The sequence below is a fragment of the Pleurodeles waltl genome, chromosome 9, assembly GCF_031143425.1.
Source record: "Pleurodeles waltl isolate 20211129_DDA chromosome 9, aPleWal1.hap1.20221129, whole genome shotgun sequence".
NCBI classification, from domain to species: Eukaryota; Metazoa; Chordata; class Amphibia; order Caudata; family Salamandridae; genus Pleurodeles; species Pleurodeles waltl.
This window is the reverse complement of record NC_090448.1, coordinates 421,020,869-421,039,278: the sequence shown is the minus strand read 5'-3', so window position 1 is coordinate 421,039,278 and position 18,410 is coordinate 421,020,869.

Sequence of the window (18,410 nt, the reverse complement as noted above, 5' to 3'; positions counted from 1 at the left end):
CGGAAGGCAAGGGGAGCTCCATGACGGGGACAGGAGCATTCACCAGGGACAGCGACTCCTCCTCTGATGGGAGCTCCCTTGCGGTGGTGGGCACCTCTGTGCCCACCGCATCAACAGGTACAGCCGCCACCCCCCCACCAGCACCGCCCTCCAAGCAGCCCCTCAGCGTGTGTCCCGTGCCCGCTCACCCAGGAGGGTGGGCATCTCCTTCGCCCCCGTCACCTCAGCCCCTGCCCCAGTCAGCCCTGCTGCCCTCAGTGAGGAGGCTATTGTCCTCCTGAGATCCCTCACTGTTGGGCAATCTACCATTTTTAATGCCATTCAGGGTGTTGAGAGGCATTTGCAGCAAACAAATGCATACCTGGAGGGCATTCATTCTGGGCAGGCAGCCCAACAGAGAGCATTTCAGGCTCTGGCCTCAGCACTGATGGCAGCCATTGTCCCTGTGTCCAGCCTCCAACTTCCACTACCCAGGCCCAATCCCCTGTACCTCAGCCTATCCCAAGCACACCATCAGACCAGCACGCACACTCATCAACACACGAGTGGACATGGCAAACATTAGCACCACACATCCCACAGGCACTCACACAAGCACCATCCCCATGCAGACACACCAACATCCACTGCCTCCACTGTGTCCCCCTCCTCCACGTCCTCCTCCTCCCTCCCTGTCTCGTCTCCACTCAGACCAGCATGCACTACATCCCCAGCCACTACCTCCATCACCAGCACGCCCATCACCACACATCGCTCACGTGCACCACCCCCACTACCATTCACACATCCCCTGTGTCCTCTCCCAGTGTGTCCGTGAGCCCTCCTCCCAAAGTACACAAACGCAGGCACACACCCACCCAATAGCCATCCACCTCACAACAGCCTCCGGCCCATGAACCTTCACCCAAATTCAGCAAACGTACACCTCCTACAACCACTACCTCTTACTCCACTCCCAAACCCCCTCCATCTTCCCGCCCCAGTGTGTCTAAGAAACTTTTCCTGTCTAACTTTGACCTCTTCCCTACACCTCCCCCCCGTCCTTCCCCTAGGGCCAGGCTGTCCAGGTCCCAGCCCTGCACCTCAGCCACCAAATCCACAAGCACAGTGGTCACAGCAACTCCGGTCTCATCACGGCCGCCACCAATCAGGGCTGCCAGTGTGCCACCTAGCAAGGCCAAGGAGCAGGCCATTCCACCACCTGCCAAGGTGAAGAAGGTGCCCACATGCTGGAGGGAGAAGCTGCACCTACCAGCAAGCAAGGGCTCCTCCAAGCCAAAAGGGGACAGTGGCAAGACACCAGCAGCAACATCAAAGGTGGGGAAGGGACACAAGCCGAAGAGCAGGTCAGGGCAGGGCACAGTGGCTCTGGCTGAGGGACCAGAGTTACCCCTTCTGTTAACCAGTACACCAACCTGCACGGCGGTGAACACTGCCACCTGCACCGCCACCTTCCCTGCCACCAGCACCGCCACCAGCACCGCCAGCAGCACCACCACCAGCACCGCCACCTGCACGTCTGCTGCCTCTGCAACAGTCCCCAGCATCATCCCTAGTGGGCAGCCATCCGAGGCTGCAGGAGACGTCCTGCTGTGTCCCTCAACAGGTGCAGACACATCCACCACCGCCAGCACCTCTGCCACAGACACCGCCGCAACCACCGCCACCAGCCCCGTGACGTGCTCAGACAGTGCCACCACAGCTTACATGGCTATCATGCCCAGTGGGCAGCCGTCCGAGGCTTCAGGAGACATCCTGGACCCTGCCCAGCATCCATGAGGCATGACTCTCAACACTGTTTGTACCTGCAGGTGGCAGGCAAAGTCGAAGCAGGGTGGAGTGTGTCTCTGCCTCCGTGGTGTATCATGCTACCTGTTCCCAGGCAATCTCGTGGCACACACACCCAGTTGAGGGAATGGGACCTGCCACACTGCATGTGAAGCACTCTGGGCACAAAGCCCCCTCCAGAACCAGTGGAGATTCACATCCACTACCTCAGTCCTTGGCAGGATGAAGCACTCTGGGGACAAAGCCGCCTCCAGAACCAGTGGAGATTCACATCCACTTCCTCAGTCCTTGGAAGGATGAAGCACACTGGGCACAAAGCCCCCTCCAGAACCAGTGGAGATTTACATCCACTGCCTCAGTCCTTGGCAGGATGAAGCACACTGGGCACAAAGCCCCCTCCAGAACCAGTGGAGATTCACATCCACTTCCTCAGTCCTTGGCAGGATGAAGCACACTGGGCACAAAGCCCCCTCCAGAACCAGTGGAGACTGTTATCCACTTGAGAGACTGTGGCTTTGCACGCCCCAGGATAGTGCAGTGGGTAAACCACCCACTGTAAAGACTTGTGAGACTGTGGCTTTGCACTCCCCAGGATAGAGCAGTGGGTAAACCACCCACTGGAAAGACTTGTGAGACTGTGGCTTTGCACTCCCCAGGACCAATCAGTGGGCATGGAGCCCCCTCGTGGAGCAGTGGCGTCGTGAGTTCATCCGGCTGAGGTGCCCCCCCTCACCCTGAGATGCCTGTTTCATTTCGATCTGATGCCTCTGCAGTGTTCTCTCCGTTTCGAGTCAGGCATCTCGTGTGGGCTTCGCCCATGCATTTTGGGACACTGATCCACAGACGATGTTTGATTAATATCCGGACTTGTGTAGTTGGTGTACATATTTGTATATACTGATTTTTGAAATTGCACTATCTGATTTTTATTGATTACAATCGTTACAATCATTTCCTTTTGTCCTTGCGTTCTTCAAGTGGGTCCGGGGGGGGGGGGGGTATATGTAATGTTGCTGCATGTATTTATGTGTATGGTGTTGTGGGTGAGGGTGGGGGTATTGCGTGTTGCGTGTGTGTGTCACTCTCTTTTCCCTCCCACCCTCCCCTGTGTTGTAGGTGCAGTACTCACTGTGGTCGTCGACAGCGTCTTTCCTGCTCCTGATACAAGAGGAGGAAGAGCAGCATGGGCAGGACCTGTAGTTCAGGCTCCATGGCGTCCTGGTTCCTTGTTGGGTGTCGGGAGGTGAGTGGTTTCCGTTCCAATTCCTGTTTCCGCCGTGCTTTTGATAGCGTTGGTACCGCCCCGGAAAAGGTGGTGGATAGGCCTCTTGTAATAGTGTGGGTGGTACTTTGTCCTCCGCCTGCCTGTTGGCGGTTACCGCCACGGTGTTTGTTTCTACCGCTGTGGCGGTCGGAGTGTTAAAGTGGTTGTCTATGTTGGGGGTTTCCGCCATGGTCGTGATTCCATTTTTTTTTTCACTGGGCTATTGGCGGTATTACCGCTGCTTTAACACTGACCGCCAGGGTTGTAATGAGGGCCTAAATCATGATGGAGCCCATAATGTATGAAACAATAACAGTTTTATATAACTATTGATCTTGCAATAAAAACGACCTGACTATCCTTACCTATCCCACACTACCTTAAAACACTTTATAACTACAACTAACTTATCTTAACTTATCCTATACATTTAACGCCACATGATAAACATGAACCTCCCACCCCCTTAAAACACATCTGTAGACAAGGACAACAGTAACTATAGCTATACATGAACTAACTAAACATCTAGGCCTAAACAAAAATATATATACATTTTTTAATATATTTTTTTAAACTACACAGACCTAAAACATCACCCCGTCCCCAAGAACTCCCAATAATGAGAAACCCCAAATAAAGTTCCCACCCCTACTAAAAACTACTACAGACTAAAACTACCCTACACTATACTAACCTACCTAACACTAACTATCTAAAAACCTCAACTACAAAAAACTATATACAATAGTATCGGGGAGTCCCGGGGTTTACATCAGGCGTAGGTGGTCCGGTATCCTTGGTTCCACGTTAAACCATAGTGGCTTTTAAAAGCCTGAAGTCTCCCTGATGAGGCCCTACCTTTAATATTTGGAGGGTTTTTGGATTCCCGTACTGCGGAAGTCCTAATTGCTTTAAGGATTAGGTATGTACTATGGTCCTGAAGAATCGCATTAGACAATATAGGCTAAAAAAAGGCGAGAAACATGTTGACCTACGATATTGAGTAACACAGGGGCTCCTGTGGTTACTTCTTTTTACTACTCTCGATTATGAGATTTAGTAAACATATTACTTTATTTTTATGGGGAGTGTAGGCATTAATCTACCATATCCCTGTGTATTGTTTTTAATCATGTCAGAGGTTTCAGTATTAGAATAAATTTGCAGATCTGTTACCTCTAGTCATTTTTAATTTTCCCAACACCAATCCTTCACAAATTTTGACCGGTTGTACATTACTTCCAAAAGATCTCCGGCAAAGAGCCCCTGTGTGGGGCCCGTCAGGCATTGCAGTGCCGGCCTGACGAGGAGCTTGGCCCTATGATGAAGCATGTCACCGGAAGGTGAGTGAGGGCTCTTGCTTCGACGATTTGTGGTTTCCATTGAATTCAGAACCACTTAGTGCGAAATAAACCGTTTGGCTTTTTTGGAATCGTGTGTATCCTTTTTGATTTATTGACTGTCGGGAGCTTTACGCACGGGACCAGGAAGACTCCCTCCGAATCTCCCACATTTGCCCCTCTTTGTTGTTGTTTTTTGACACAATAGCAATGCCCTGTCTTGGAAAAATCTTTGGATGACCATGTCATCATTGACTATGGTTATGATAAATGCTGTTTCGTGATCATGGCATGGCACACTCATTATGCTGCATTGCTCATCAATGTCGTTCGGCATACTCATTTGCCCTTAGATCCATTGGCATTTCATGTCTTACAACATTATGGCCCTCATTACAACCCTGGCGGTTAGTGTAGAAGTGGCGGTAATACCGCCAACAGGACGGCAGAAAAAAAATGGAATTACAAGCATGGTGGTTTCCGCCATACAAAACTGCCACTTCTACACTTTGACTGCCAGGGTGGTAATGACCGCTGGGCTGGAGACTTCGGTCTCCAGCCCGGCGGCTGTCACTAGGCCGCCAGCAGTATCAGGACCCCGCATACCACCATGGACTTCGTGGGGTTTTGTACCGCCACAAAATCCATGACGGTAGGCACTATCAGCGCCAGGGAATTCATTTCCTGGCACTAATAGGGGTCTCCCCCTCCCCCCTTCCCCTTCCCAGAGTCCTCCCCCAAAACCCATGACCCCCCTACCGCCCCCCAAAGGTGGTAGGTCCCCCTCCCTACCCCCGCCCCCTACAGAAACATCCAGACACCCCCTCACCCCCTACACGCACGCTCACACCACTCATACACATACATGCAGACATACACGCACACATACACGCACACATGCACACAGACATATACGCACACATTTCCCAAACACACAACACCCCCCCCGCATGCATACACGCACTCACACAACCACTCTACACACTCACACGCACACCCCCACGCACGCACACGACACACAACACCACCCCTGGTCCGGTGATCCTCCGGGAGGGAACGGGATCCATTGGGGCTGCTCTGCCGCCAGCACCCCGTCACCAGAACACCGCCATGCCGAATCCTGGGATGTGATTCGGTGGGCGGTGTTCTGATGACGTGGTGGTGGAGGTGGAGCAGCCTCCACTTCACCTCTGACCGCGAGCATGGCTGATGCGGATCTCCATCCGGAAAAGGGCGGAGGGCTGCCTGCAGTCATGATATGGTGGGCGGGAGACCGGCACCACTGGCGGTCTTCAGCCCGGCGTAACCTCAGCGGTCTTTTGAAAAGATCGCCGAGGTTAAAATGAGGGCCTGTGTGCCTGATATGGCAAGAACACATTTCTGGACCCATTGCTACATGAAATATACATTTGGTAGGTATCATATATGAGAATGGAGAGTGGATAGCTCACTCACGTCACACAGATAAATTAAACTACTCCCATATCCACTCATGTACATACATGTTATGCTGTGCCGTGATTCCTGGCACACTCCCTGAGTAACTGGATGTGTCCCACTATGCAGCTCATTGCCTGAACATATGGGTGGACAATTCATGTCTCCCTGCTGCACACCAGCACGCAGTACAGTTATTTAACAGGTGGGTGCATGCATGCCCTACAACTCATCTGCAAAAGGATCTTGGAACAGCAATGGCTAATGTTGTTCATTGTATGTACCTTTTTGCATTACAACCTGTAAATTATCAGGGCCAGCACTCTCTGAAGCTGAATTTGGCATTGGCATGTCGTATGACACTGTTGTATGGACATCCCTCTAGTCAAACACACATTTCCAGATCTTTGACGCTGACACAGGATAGCAATGTTGTCATACACAACACAGAGTATGGGGCATCACAGCACATGACATGGCAATTCAACTGTGTAAGGAAATGCCTCTTTGGCATGGTTACCCCCTGACATTTTGCCTTTTGTTGATGCCAGTTATGATTGCAAGTGTGCTGGGGCCCTGCTAACCAGGCCCCAGAACCAGTGTTCTTTCTCTAAACTTTACCTTTGTTCCCACAATTGGCACAGCCCTGGCACCCAGATAAGTCCCTCGTAAATGGTACCCCTGGTACCAAGGTCCCTGATACCAGGGAAGGTCTCTAAGGGCTGCAGCATGTCTTATGCCACCCTGGGGACACCTCACTCAGCACATGCACACTGCCTCACAGCTTGTGTGTGCTGGTGGGGAGGAAATGACTAAGTCGACGTGGCACTCTCCTCAGAGTGCCATGCCCACCTCACACTGCCTATGGCATAGGTAAGTCACCCCTCTAGCAGGCCTTGCAGCCCTAAGGCAGGGTGCATTATACCACAGGTGAGGGCATATGTGCATGAGCACTATGCCCCTACAGTGTCTAAGCAAAACCTTAGACATTGTTAGTGCAGGGTAGCCATAAAGACTATATGGTCTGGGAGTTTGTCAAACACGAACTCTACAGTTCCATAATGGCTACACTGAAATCTGGGAAGTTTGATATCAAACTTCTCAGCACAATAAATGCACACTGATGCCAGTGTGGGATCTATAGTAAAATGCACTCAGCGGGCATCTTAGAGATGCCCCCTGAATACCAGCCCGACTCCTAGTGCTGGGCTGACCAGTTTCTGCCAGCCTGCCACAACCAGACGAGTTTCTGGCCACATGGGGAGAGTGCCTTTGTCACTATGTGGCCAGGAACAAAGCCTGTACTGGGTGGAGGTGCTTCTCACCTCCCCCTGCAGGAACTGTAACACCTGGTGGTGAGCCTCAAAGGCTCATGCCTTTTGTTACAGCACCTCAGGGGATCCCAGCTAGTGAAAATGCCCGCCCCTCCGGCCACTGCCCCCACTTTTGGCAGCAAGGCTGGAGGAGATAATGTCAGCGAGACCAAATAGTCGGGGTGTACGCGCTGTTGTCAATAGGCCCACCTCCTGGCAGCTCCAACTCTACCAGCTATAACAACGCTGAGTTTTAGAGTGGCCAAGTGGGGGGGAAGGAAAGTATGGAAGGGAATAGCTGGGAAGGAGACTTGTGAAAACAAGATGCACAGATACCAAATAGGAATATCAATCATAGATTCTTTTGAAAACTGTAGACCATAAATGATTACCCTTCGTAGATCTCAAGAATGGAGGGTTGGCTTAAAATTCCCTAAAATAAATGTTAATTCACACTTCAAGAAATTCAACAACATGATTTCAAACTGCGTCATTAAATCGTGTCCTTTGCATAACAACATGCCATCGTGTTCAAAAGCTTTTAACTTTAATATTTATTTAACACATTAGAATCCTTTTGGGAATTTGAACGTTATGCAATGTGCCTCATTTTTTCTTGCCGCTAATGAGAGATTCCGAGTTAAAACCTGTTTTGTTTTGCGTGGTCGAGAGAAAATGGCAATTATGTATCAGCTAATTGCAGTAATAGCCTTCACCTGACCTGTTAAAAGTAACTACTAAGTATCGACTGTTGGCTAGAGAACACATAATGCCACAAAAGAAACACAACTTTGACTAGATACAAAGTAACAAAGAAAATGGATGGTGGAAACTTTGGAAAAAAAACACACCATTCGTCTTACCGTCCTGAGTTTATACCAAACTCTCTCTGAAACTCCTGACAAGGAAATCCCAGGCGATTTTCAGGAACCAGATATTGCTTGAAAAGAAGAGATTCAATCTGATTTGAAGCACAACAAACAGGAGGTCCGGTTCACGTAAGAATCCCAGAACAGTGAGCACTGAGGACTCTGCGGGGCTGTTTAAATAGAGGTGTCCTGCCCATGGAGCCACGTCCAAGGTGCCCCACCCAAGATGGCCGCTACAAGAATAACTGGGACTTGCGGTCCCTATCTAATACTTTGAGGATGATACAAAAAGTGCGCATAAAGCATTTGAAGTATTTACTTGTTTTTATGAGCATTCTATATTGCGCTCATATCGCGCAGATCCCTAAATTAAAACCCCAATGATTTTTGTTATGATACAAGAAGGTTTATACCAAAGGCAATTATCGATCTTTGAGCAAACTAGTCACTACTATCATAGTATGCTCTAAACTTAGTCAATAATGCTCTACACTTAGTCAATAACCTCTTCTAGATGTTTAAGCATGACGGCATATAGATGACCTCCATCCTGATGATGGGTACCAAATAGAGGCAGGTCCTAGAGCACGCACCGCTGTGATGTTGACAGTATTCCCCCCTCCCAAGCGCGCTCTAGGGTCTGGCTTATGAGGATGGAGGCGATGAAAACGCTGCATCAGACGTGTAGCATGAACCCCCTGTGCTGGAACCTAAGAGTCACTTTCCGGTCCGTAGCCTTTCCATGCCACTAAGTATCAGAGGGTACGACCTCGGAATTTAGAATCCAGAATTTGTCGCACCTCATACTCCCATTCTCCTTGTACGAAAACTGGAGAAGGACGGGAACAAGAGGTCTGGTGTGCTTTTTTCAAAAGGGAAGTATGAAAAAGTGGGTGAATATGTAATGATGCAGGTAATTGTAATTTATATGTAACTGGATTCACTTGTTGAAGTATAGTATAAAGAACAATGTACTTATGGTGGGACATATGTCTCTTTTTAAAGGTGATGTTACAAGTTGAAAGCCACACTTTGTCTCCTGGCTTATATTGTGTGCCTTCACAATGTTTTTATTATAATTCCATTTATATTTCAATTTAGCTTTTTCTAAGTACTGTTGAATTAGATTTTGAGTGTGATGAAGCTGTTGTACAGCATCTGAGACTGCGGGAGTGAGAGAGACTTCTTGGGGTATTGTGTTAGGTAATATAACTGGGTGATGTCCAAATATTCCTTTGAGTTGATCCTGTGGATGCATGGTAAGAGTTATTGTAGGCTAATTCAACTTGCCAGAGCATAGATACCCAAGAATGTACTGCCTTTTCTGCATAAGCTCTTAAATATTGTTTTAATGATTGATTTAACCTTTTGGTTTGTCCATCTGTTTGAGGATGATGACTGGTGGACAGAGTGGACGTGACCTGTAAAGCTTTGCAACATGTTTGCCAAAAATGGGAGGTAAATTGCGATCCTTGATCAGAGAGTATCACTTTAGGCAGTCCATGAAGACGAACCACTTTGTTTAAAGAGTATCATTGCCAAATCACTAGAAGTAGGTAATTTTTTACAAGCAAGAAGTGTGCGTATTTGGTGAGACTTTTTACAACTACTAGAATCACAGAATGATATTGTACTGGTGGCAATCCTGTAATAAAATCTAAAGATATATGTTCCCATGGTTTACTTGGGATTGGGAGAGGTTACAGGAGTCCTTTGGGTTTTGAATGACTTGTCTTTGTCCGGGCACATATTTCGCAGTTTGTTACCATTGTTTTAATATCCTTTACTAGATTGGGCCACCAAAAATACCTTTGGATTAACTCAAGTGTCTTTGGAATTCCTGGATGACCTGCAATAGGGATGGTGTGTAGCCAATAAAAAACTAACTTGCGTAGATTTAGTTTTGGGACAAACAAACAAGAGTCATGAAAGGGCAGGCCTTGTTTAATTGTTCTATTAGGCTTTGCTTGAACCCACTTTTGCCATTTCTCGATGGTAAGATAGTTACGAATGTTCTCAAAGAAGTCTTCAGTTTTAATAATACACAGAACCTTTTCTGGGGCGATTATAGCTTGTTGTAGTTGAGTTATGGGTAACATCGTGGAATCTTTCCTGGATAAAGCGTCAGCTTTAGGATTGTCTTTACCAGGGTGAAATGTTACTACAAAGTCAAATTCTGCAAAAAATAACATCCACCGTAATTGTCTAGGTGTTAAAAGATGAGCTGTAGGTTACGATGGTCTCTATAGACTGTGATAGTATATTTTGCACCCAATAAGTAATGCCTCCGTTCTTTAAAAGCGTCACGTATTGCTAGAAGCTCTTTTTCTGCTATTACGTAATTTTTCTCTGCCTCATTTAGTTTACGCGACATGTAAGCCACTAGATGGAGGTGGCCGGTTTCCTTATTGCGTTGAGAGAGTACCTGTCAGAGTCATCAGATCTTCGGGGTCTGTGCAAGTTCCCAACATGTCCACAACAAGACAGCTCCAATACCAAGATGATATCATATTAATCTTTACTAGACTATGATTCTAAGTATTGTCATACTGTAACCATGGATAACTTAAACATGGACTAAATAACTAGGCCTCAAGACGTCTGGTTACCTGGGAAGGAATCAAGAATGATTAATACAACTCCTCAATGAACCTATTAATGAAATGTTACACATTGACTAGGGATATAAGAACCCTCTAGAATGATGTTTTCAAAATCAAACATGGTCTTTTTGCATGAGGACAAGAAAATATTCTGAACGTTTTCTGGAACACAATAGGAGTTGTATTACGGGACTTATTATGCACATATAATGTAACATCTAGAATTTTAACACTTAGGGGGTCATTCCGACCCTGGCGGTCATGGACCGCCAGGGCCGGGGACCGCGAAAGCACCGCCAACAGGCTGGCGGTGCTTCCAGGGCCATTCTGACCGCGGCGGTAAAGCCGCGGTCAGAAAAGGGAAACCGGCGGTTTCCCACCGGTTTTCCCCTGCCCCAGGGAATCCTCCATGGCGGCGCTGCAAGCAGCGCCGCCATGGTGATTCCGACCCCCTTCCCGCCAGCCTGTTCCTGGCGGTTTACACCGCCAGGAAGAGGCTGGCGGGAACGGGTGTCGTGGGGCCCCTGGGGGCCCCTGCAGTGCCCATGCCACTGGCACGGGCACTGCAGGGGCCTCCTAACAGGGCCCCATTAAGATTTTCAGTGTCTGCAAAGCAGACACTGAAAATCGCGACGGGTGCCACTGCACCCGTCGCACACCAGCAACTCCGCCGGCTCCATTCGGAGCCGGCTTCATCATTGCTGGGGCTTTTCCGCTGGGTGGGCGGGCGGCCTTTTGGCGGTCGCCCGCCCGCCCAGCGGGAAAGTCAAAATGACCGCCGCGGTCATTTGACCGCGGTACGGTCTTATGGCGGTCTCCGCCCGGCGGGTGGTGCCCGCCGCCCGCCGGGGTTGGAATGACCCCCTTAGTTTTAAATGCAGAAACATGAATCGCGCACTTTGCTGATTTCAACAAGAATATGCAAATGCCATGAAATGAACGCGCACACTGCAAGCGATCTGAAACATCAAGTTTTAATTACAGGAGTGAATCGCGCGTCTTGACGATTCGAATGTCACCTTGTAAATGCCAAGAAATGGTTGCGCACAATGGGTATCAAGAGTTAAACACAAGGAATGAATCGCGCGTCTTGCCGATTCAAATGTCACCATGTAAATGGCAAGAAATGCTTGCGCACCATGCGTATCAAGAGTTAAATGCAAGGAAAATGAATCGCGCGTCTTGCCGATTCTAACGCCACTATGTAAATGCCAAGAAATGGTTGCGCACAATGAGTAACAAGCGTTATACACAAGGAATGAATTGCACGTCTTGCCGATTCAAATGTCACCATGTAAATGGCAAGAAATGCTTGCGCACAATGCGTATCAAGAGTTAAATGCAAGGAAAATTAATTGCGCGTCTTGCCGATTCGAACGCCACCATGTAAATGCCAAGAAATGGTTGCGCACAATGATTATCAAGGCTTAAACACAAGGAATGAATCGCGCGTCTTGCCGATTCGAATGCCACTGTGTAACTGCCAAGAAATGGTAGCGCACAATGAATATCAAGAGTTAAACACGAGGAATGAATCTCGCGTCTTGCCGATTCGAATGCCACCATGTAACTACCAAGAAATGGTAGCGCATAATGAATATCAAGAGTTAAACATGAAGAATGAATCGCACGTCTTGCCGATTCGAATATCTACATGTAAATGCCAGAAAAACCAAGAGCACATTCACACGCACAAGGTAAAACCTCTCAACATGAAAACTAGGCCCAAGAACTCGAATGCCTTCGAAAACGGGATCGGGGGCCCAGCCCGACCTCCGTCTTACCGCCCTGATCAAGGATCACCAATGTAATGAAGGGCAAAGGCCTGGAAGATCAAAGTAGGCCTCTGGAACAGGAGCTCAGGAAGTTGCTGCTGCTCTGCACCGGTACCTCTGAATAGTGAGCACGTGGAGCTGGGCTGGCTCCCTTATATAGACTTTGGCCCAGCCCACAAACCACACCCAGTCATGCTGCAGAGAAATCTTCTAGAAAGCCCTGGAAAGGGACCACAACCTGATACACTCTGAAAGCCTGCAGCAATACATTGCAAATGAACAGTATTTATAAGCACCTTGAATATAAGTCTTCAGGATTAAACTCTGCAATGCAAAAGGTTAAACAACAGCATATCAGCATAATGCATGAATTACGTTATCTCATAAGTGCTGGGTTTTTGCCTTCCAGTCGCCCATAGGGTGCACACTGCCCTAATGTTGACAGTACTCCCCTCTCCCAGACGCGCTCTAGCGCCTGGCTTGCCTGGATTGAGACGATGAAAACGCCTCACAAGTACTGGAGCATGAATATCAGATGCGGAAACCCATGAGTTACTTTCAGGGCCATAACTTTTCCACGAGATTAAGTACCATAGGTTACGCCCTCTCAGTTTGGAATCCAACACCTTCTTGACTTCGTTTTCCACTTCCTCCTGTACTAGAATTGGAGCTGGATGAGGGCTGACCTTCTGGACTGCCTTTTTCAAGAGGGAAGTGTGGAACACTGGATGAATACGTAATGACCTTGGTAATTGCAGTTTATAGGTCACAGGATTGATTTGTTAAAGGACAGTATAGGGACCTATGAAGTTTGTGCTTTTTCTTAAAGTCTATGGTGGTCATTCTGACCCTGGCGGTCTTTGACCGCCAGGGCGGAGGACCGCGGGAGCACCGCCGACAGGCCGGAGGTGCTCCAATGGGGATTCCGACCGCGGCGGTAAAGCCGCGGTCGGACCGGCACCACTGGCGGGGTCCCGCCAGTGTACCGCGGCCCCATTGAATCCTCCGCGGCGGCGCAGCTTGCTGCACCGCCGCGGGGATTCCGACCCCCCCTACCGCCATCCAGATCCCGGCGGTCGGACCGCCGAGATCCGGATGGCGGTAGGGGGGGTCGCGGGGCCCCTGGGGGCCCCTGCAGTGCCCATGCCACTGGCATGGGCATTGCAGGGGCCCCCGTAAGAGGGCCCCTACATGTATTTCACTGTCTGCTGCGCAGACAGTGAAATACGCGACGGGTGCAACTGCACCCGTCGCACAGCTTCCACTCCGCCGGCTCGATTCCGAGCCGGCTTCATCGTGGAAGCCTCTTTCCCGCTGGGCTGGCTGGCGGTCTGAAGGCGACCGCCCGCCAGCCCAGCGGGAAAGTCAGAATTACCGCCGCGGTCTTTCGACCGCGGAACGGTAACCTGACGGCGGGACTTTGGCGGGCGGCCTCCGCCGCCCGCCAAGGTCAGAATGAGGGCCTTTATGTCTTGTAGAAAGCCACACTTTTTCACCTGGTTGATACTGAGGTCCCTCACAATGTTTCTTGTCATAATGCTTTTTGTATTTTGGTTTGGCCGTTTCTAAATGCTGTTGAATCAATTTCTGGGTTTGGTGAAGGTGTTGAATGGTTTCCGACACAGCTGGTGTAAGTAAACTTTCTTGAGGGATTGTGATGGACAAGGTGTCAGGATGATAGCCAAACAAGCCAAAAAAGGGTGTAACGCCAGTGGAGGTGTGAAATTAGTTATTGTAGGCTAACTCAGCTAACCAGAGCATTGATGTCCAAGAATGAAGTGCTTTCTCAGCGTAAGCACACAGGTATTGCTTCAATGTCTTATTTAGTCTCTCAGTTTGACCATCTGTTTGATGATGATGGCTAATAGATAGTGTGGACGTGACTTGAAGTGTTCTGCACCATGTTTTCCAGAAATTGGAGGCAAATTGCGACCCTCGATTAGAGAGAATCATTTTCGGCAGCCCGTGATAACGAACCACTCTATTCAGTAAGATGGTTGCCAGTTCAATGGAGGTGGGCAATTTCTTACAGGCAATGAAATGTCCATATTTTGTGAGACTATCTACTACCACAAGGATTACTAAATGTTGTTGAACCACTGGTAGTCCTGTAATGAAGTCTCAAGAGATGTGTTCCCAAGGTTGACATGGAGTTGGGAGTGGATGCAATAACCCTTTCGGTTTTGAATGACTTGTCTTGATGCGAGCACAGACTTCGCAGTCGTTTACCATTGTTTTGACGTCTTTTGTCAGAGTAGGCCACCAAAAGTAGCGTTGGATTAATTCAAGGGTTTTAGGAGTACCTGGATGACCTGCCGTAGGTATAACATGCAACCAATGAAATACTAACTTGCGAAGCTTGGTAGTGGGCACGAACAAGCGAGCGTCATGGAAAGGTAGTCCTTGCTTGATTGACCTTTTTGGGTCTGCTTGAGCCCATGTCTGCCATTTCTCAATGGTGAAGGAATTACGGATGTCTTCAAAGAAATCTTCAGTTTTTATGATGCATAGGACTTTGTCTGGAGCAATGATAGCTCTGGAGGGTTGGACTGTAGGCAAAGTGGTAGACTTTTGGCGGGACAAGGCATCAGCTTTGCGATTGTCTTTACCAGGATGGAAAGTTACCACAAAATCAAATTCAGCAAAAAACAACATCCAGCGTAATTGCCGAGGAGTCAAACGTCTGGCTGAACTCATGAACTGGAGATTGTGATGATCAGTAAATACTGTGACAGTGTACTTGGCAGCCAACAAATGATGTCTCCATTCTTTAAAGGCATCACGAATCGCCAGAAGCTCTTTTTCAGCAATGACATAGTTCTGTTCGGCCTCTTCAGTTTTCGAGACATGTAAGCTATGGTATGAAGTTGGCCAGTGTCTTTGCTTCGTTGTGACAAGACTGCACCAATTGCCACATCTGAGGCATCAGCTTCCACTATGAATGGACGATCCACATCAGGGTGAGTCAAGACTGGGGCAGTGGAAAGGGCTTCTTTCAAAGTTGAAAAGGCTTGGTCAGCTTCTGGGAACCATACAAATTTTTCTTTCTTTTCAATAACTTAGTGATTGGGGCCACTGTTTGAGAGAAATGGTTTATAAACCTGCGGTAAAAGTTTGCAAACCCCAGGAAACATTGTACATCTCAAACAGTCTTTGGAGTGGGCCAATCAGATACAGCTTGTACTTTCTTTTCTGCCATGACCATACCTTGAGGGATAAGGATAACCCCTAAAAACTCAACTGTGGTAACATGAAACTCACACTTGGTTAGTTACAATATAAATGGTGCTTTCGAAGGGCTGTGAGAATTTTCTTGACATGTTGCACATGTTCGTTTTTATTGTCAGAGTAGATCAAAATGTCATCAATGTAGACTATTGCAAATATGTCGAGATACTCTCTAAGAGCGTAATTCAGGAAAAATTGAAATGCTGCTGGAGCATTACACAGACCAAAAGGCATGACGGTGTATTCAAAGAGGCCATATCTTGTCTTGAACGCTGTTTTTCATTCATCGCCCTCTCTCACTCTGACTAAATGATAAGCACCTTGTAAATCGAGCTTAATGTAGATTTGAGCTTTCTTTACTTGTTCCAGCAAGACCGGAATCAGGGGCAAGGGGTATTTATTCTTGATGGTGACCTTGTTCAAACCCCTATAGTCAATACAAGTTCGAAGCTCTCCATTCGCCTTAGGGACAAAAAACAAAGGAGAGGCTGCAGGAGACTTAGAAGGGCGGATGAAACTATTCTCCAAGAATTGATCTAGATACTTTCGTAAATGTTGATTTTCATGTTCTGACAGGGCGTATACACAACAGCTGGGGAGTATCGCACCTGGGATTGATCAATTTGACAGTCATAAGGTCTATGAGGAGGCAAGTTTTCTGCTTCTTTTTCATCGAATACATCTTCATAGGATGAATACTGTTTGGGCAACTTAACTTCTTTCTCCGCTGCAGTGGCTATGTAAGAGTTGCAAACTTTGGTTACTTGAGACTTTTGGAAGCATTTTTCTTTACATAGGGCTGAAGAGAACACAACCTTTCATTCTGCCCAATTAATCTCAGGATTGTGATGAGTTAACCAGGGTAAGCCAAGGATATTTCCATACTGAGGAGCATGGATCACGTTGTTGGAGTGTAGCTTTTATAATCGAAATTAACATGAAATGATTGTAAAATAACGTGTAATAAAGCTGCATAGAAAACGTGACAGACTAGTGTTAACATACGTGTTTGAAATGTGCCCACGGGGAGTGGCCAACAATGTAAACGATGATTAATGAAATTGACTAATAATGAATTATTAATGTTCTAATGTATGATTCTGTTTTAGCATTAAGAGTTATATGTTAAGGTTTTGTTGAATTAATCAATAGGCCTTAGTTAGCAAGGGTCTGGGCCTAGCTGCCTGGTCTCATATTAAATGTGTTTTTCTAAATGTGCAATGTGCTGTCTTGCTGAAGGACATCAAACTGTACTTTTCCAGAAGCTAGAGATGTGTGTAACCGTAGTAAATTCTTTCTCATGAGACCTGACTTGCTCAAGGAGACATTCTTGCTGAATGCAACAGTGTAATTCGCAACAGGTACAAGGTCGCCCAAACTGGTAAAGACAATGGAGCTACTGTCTGAAACGAGGAGTGTAACTTTTCCTACCTGACATTCTACCCATTGAAGACGTAAATCACAGGAGCCAATAAATTGCATGAGAACTGATTTAAGTGAAGATTCTAGTAAGGTGATCAACGGACTATTGGATAGAGATAATGATGCACCAAATACTGACCAATTGGAAATTAGAGACTTGTCTGGCAAATTCAATTGAACGAAGTGTCACAAGAAGAAATCAGCCATTGCGTGCCTTTATCCTGCCACTCTTACTCAGCCATTTTTCGTGTCTTGTACTGAGACATTACAGGGACACTCTTAGTGTTGCTCTGATAGTATGATTTAGTCCTTGCTATTGATACTTTAAACCATCCTCACGTTGTCTTGCTCGATATTTACTTCTCCTTCTTATGAGGGAAGTATTCCTACTTACCTTATTCTGTGAGACTTTGCTGTTCTATCCTGGCTGATGGTGGATCGACTGCTGTCCTGAGGACGAAGACTGATTATGTATGCTGACCCATTACGGAGGGTAACTATATAATGATGAATTATAATTGTCTGTTTGCCTTTTCTTTCTAGGTACCAACTGCTCTTTTGATAGAGACCATAGCTAGATGTTTTCTAAATTTGTGTTATAAAATTGTTTTGCATGAAGCCCAACATGACGATGCTAATCAGAGGTTAGATAAGGAGTCCACTAAAACGAATGCAATTAGACAAATGACTGAATCTTTGCTTTGTTGAATAACGAGCTAATGACACTCTGCTTAAGTTGATTCATGTTGACGTCGTGCTTTGTTCTAATGTTCATGGTCTTTGCTTTGCTTAAGTCGTATTCAAGCTGCCACATTGTGATATTGTTAATGTGTTTTCTGGTATTGAGACTAATAAATCTGCTAGTAGAGTGTAACCAATAGGGAATAAATATCTTAAATTTTACTAAATTCGCGTGGTTATTCATTGGCAGAAAGGTTATGTTGTGTTTCAATTCTTATTAATGCAATTAACTAATTTGATTGATTTGTTATTGTGAATATTGATGAGGATATTGATCTAGTGATTGAAATGCGGAATAGATATCTTGTCTTAATGTGTCTCCAATCAGGGTCAAAAGGTTCATTGGCCTAAAACGAGTCCCCGTGTAAATAAAGTACCTAGGTCGGGACGCGTTATCAACGTCAAGGATGAGTTTCTCTTTATGTTTGTTCCTTTGGTTCTTCCCCTCACAGATCACCGACAAGGGGACAGTCTGAAGAGTTACTGGGCCTCCAGTCAAGAGTTTTCCATCTACTGTTTGTATTATTTCTGGAGTCTTCTTCTCGATACATGGGATCCCCATGCGCGGACCAATTGGGCGTCAACAAAGTTCCCGGTAGCCCCAGAATCTACGAGGGCCTTCTTGAA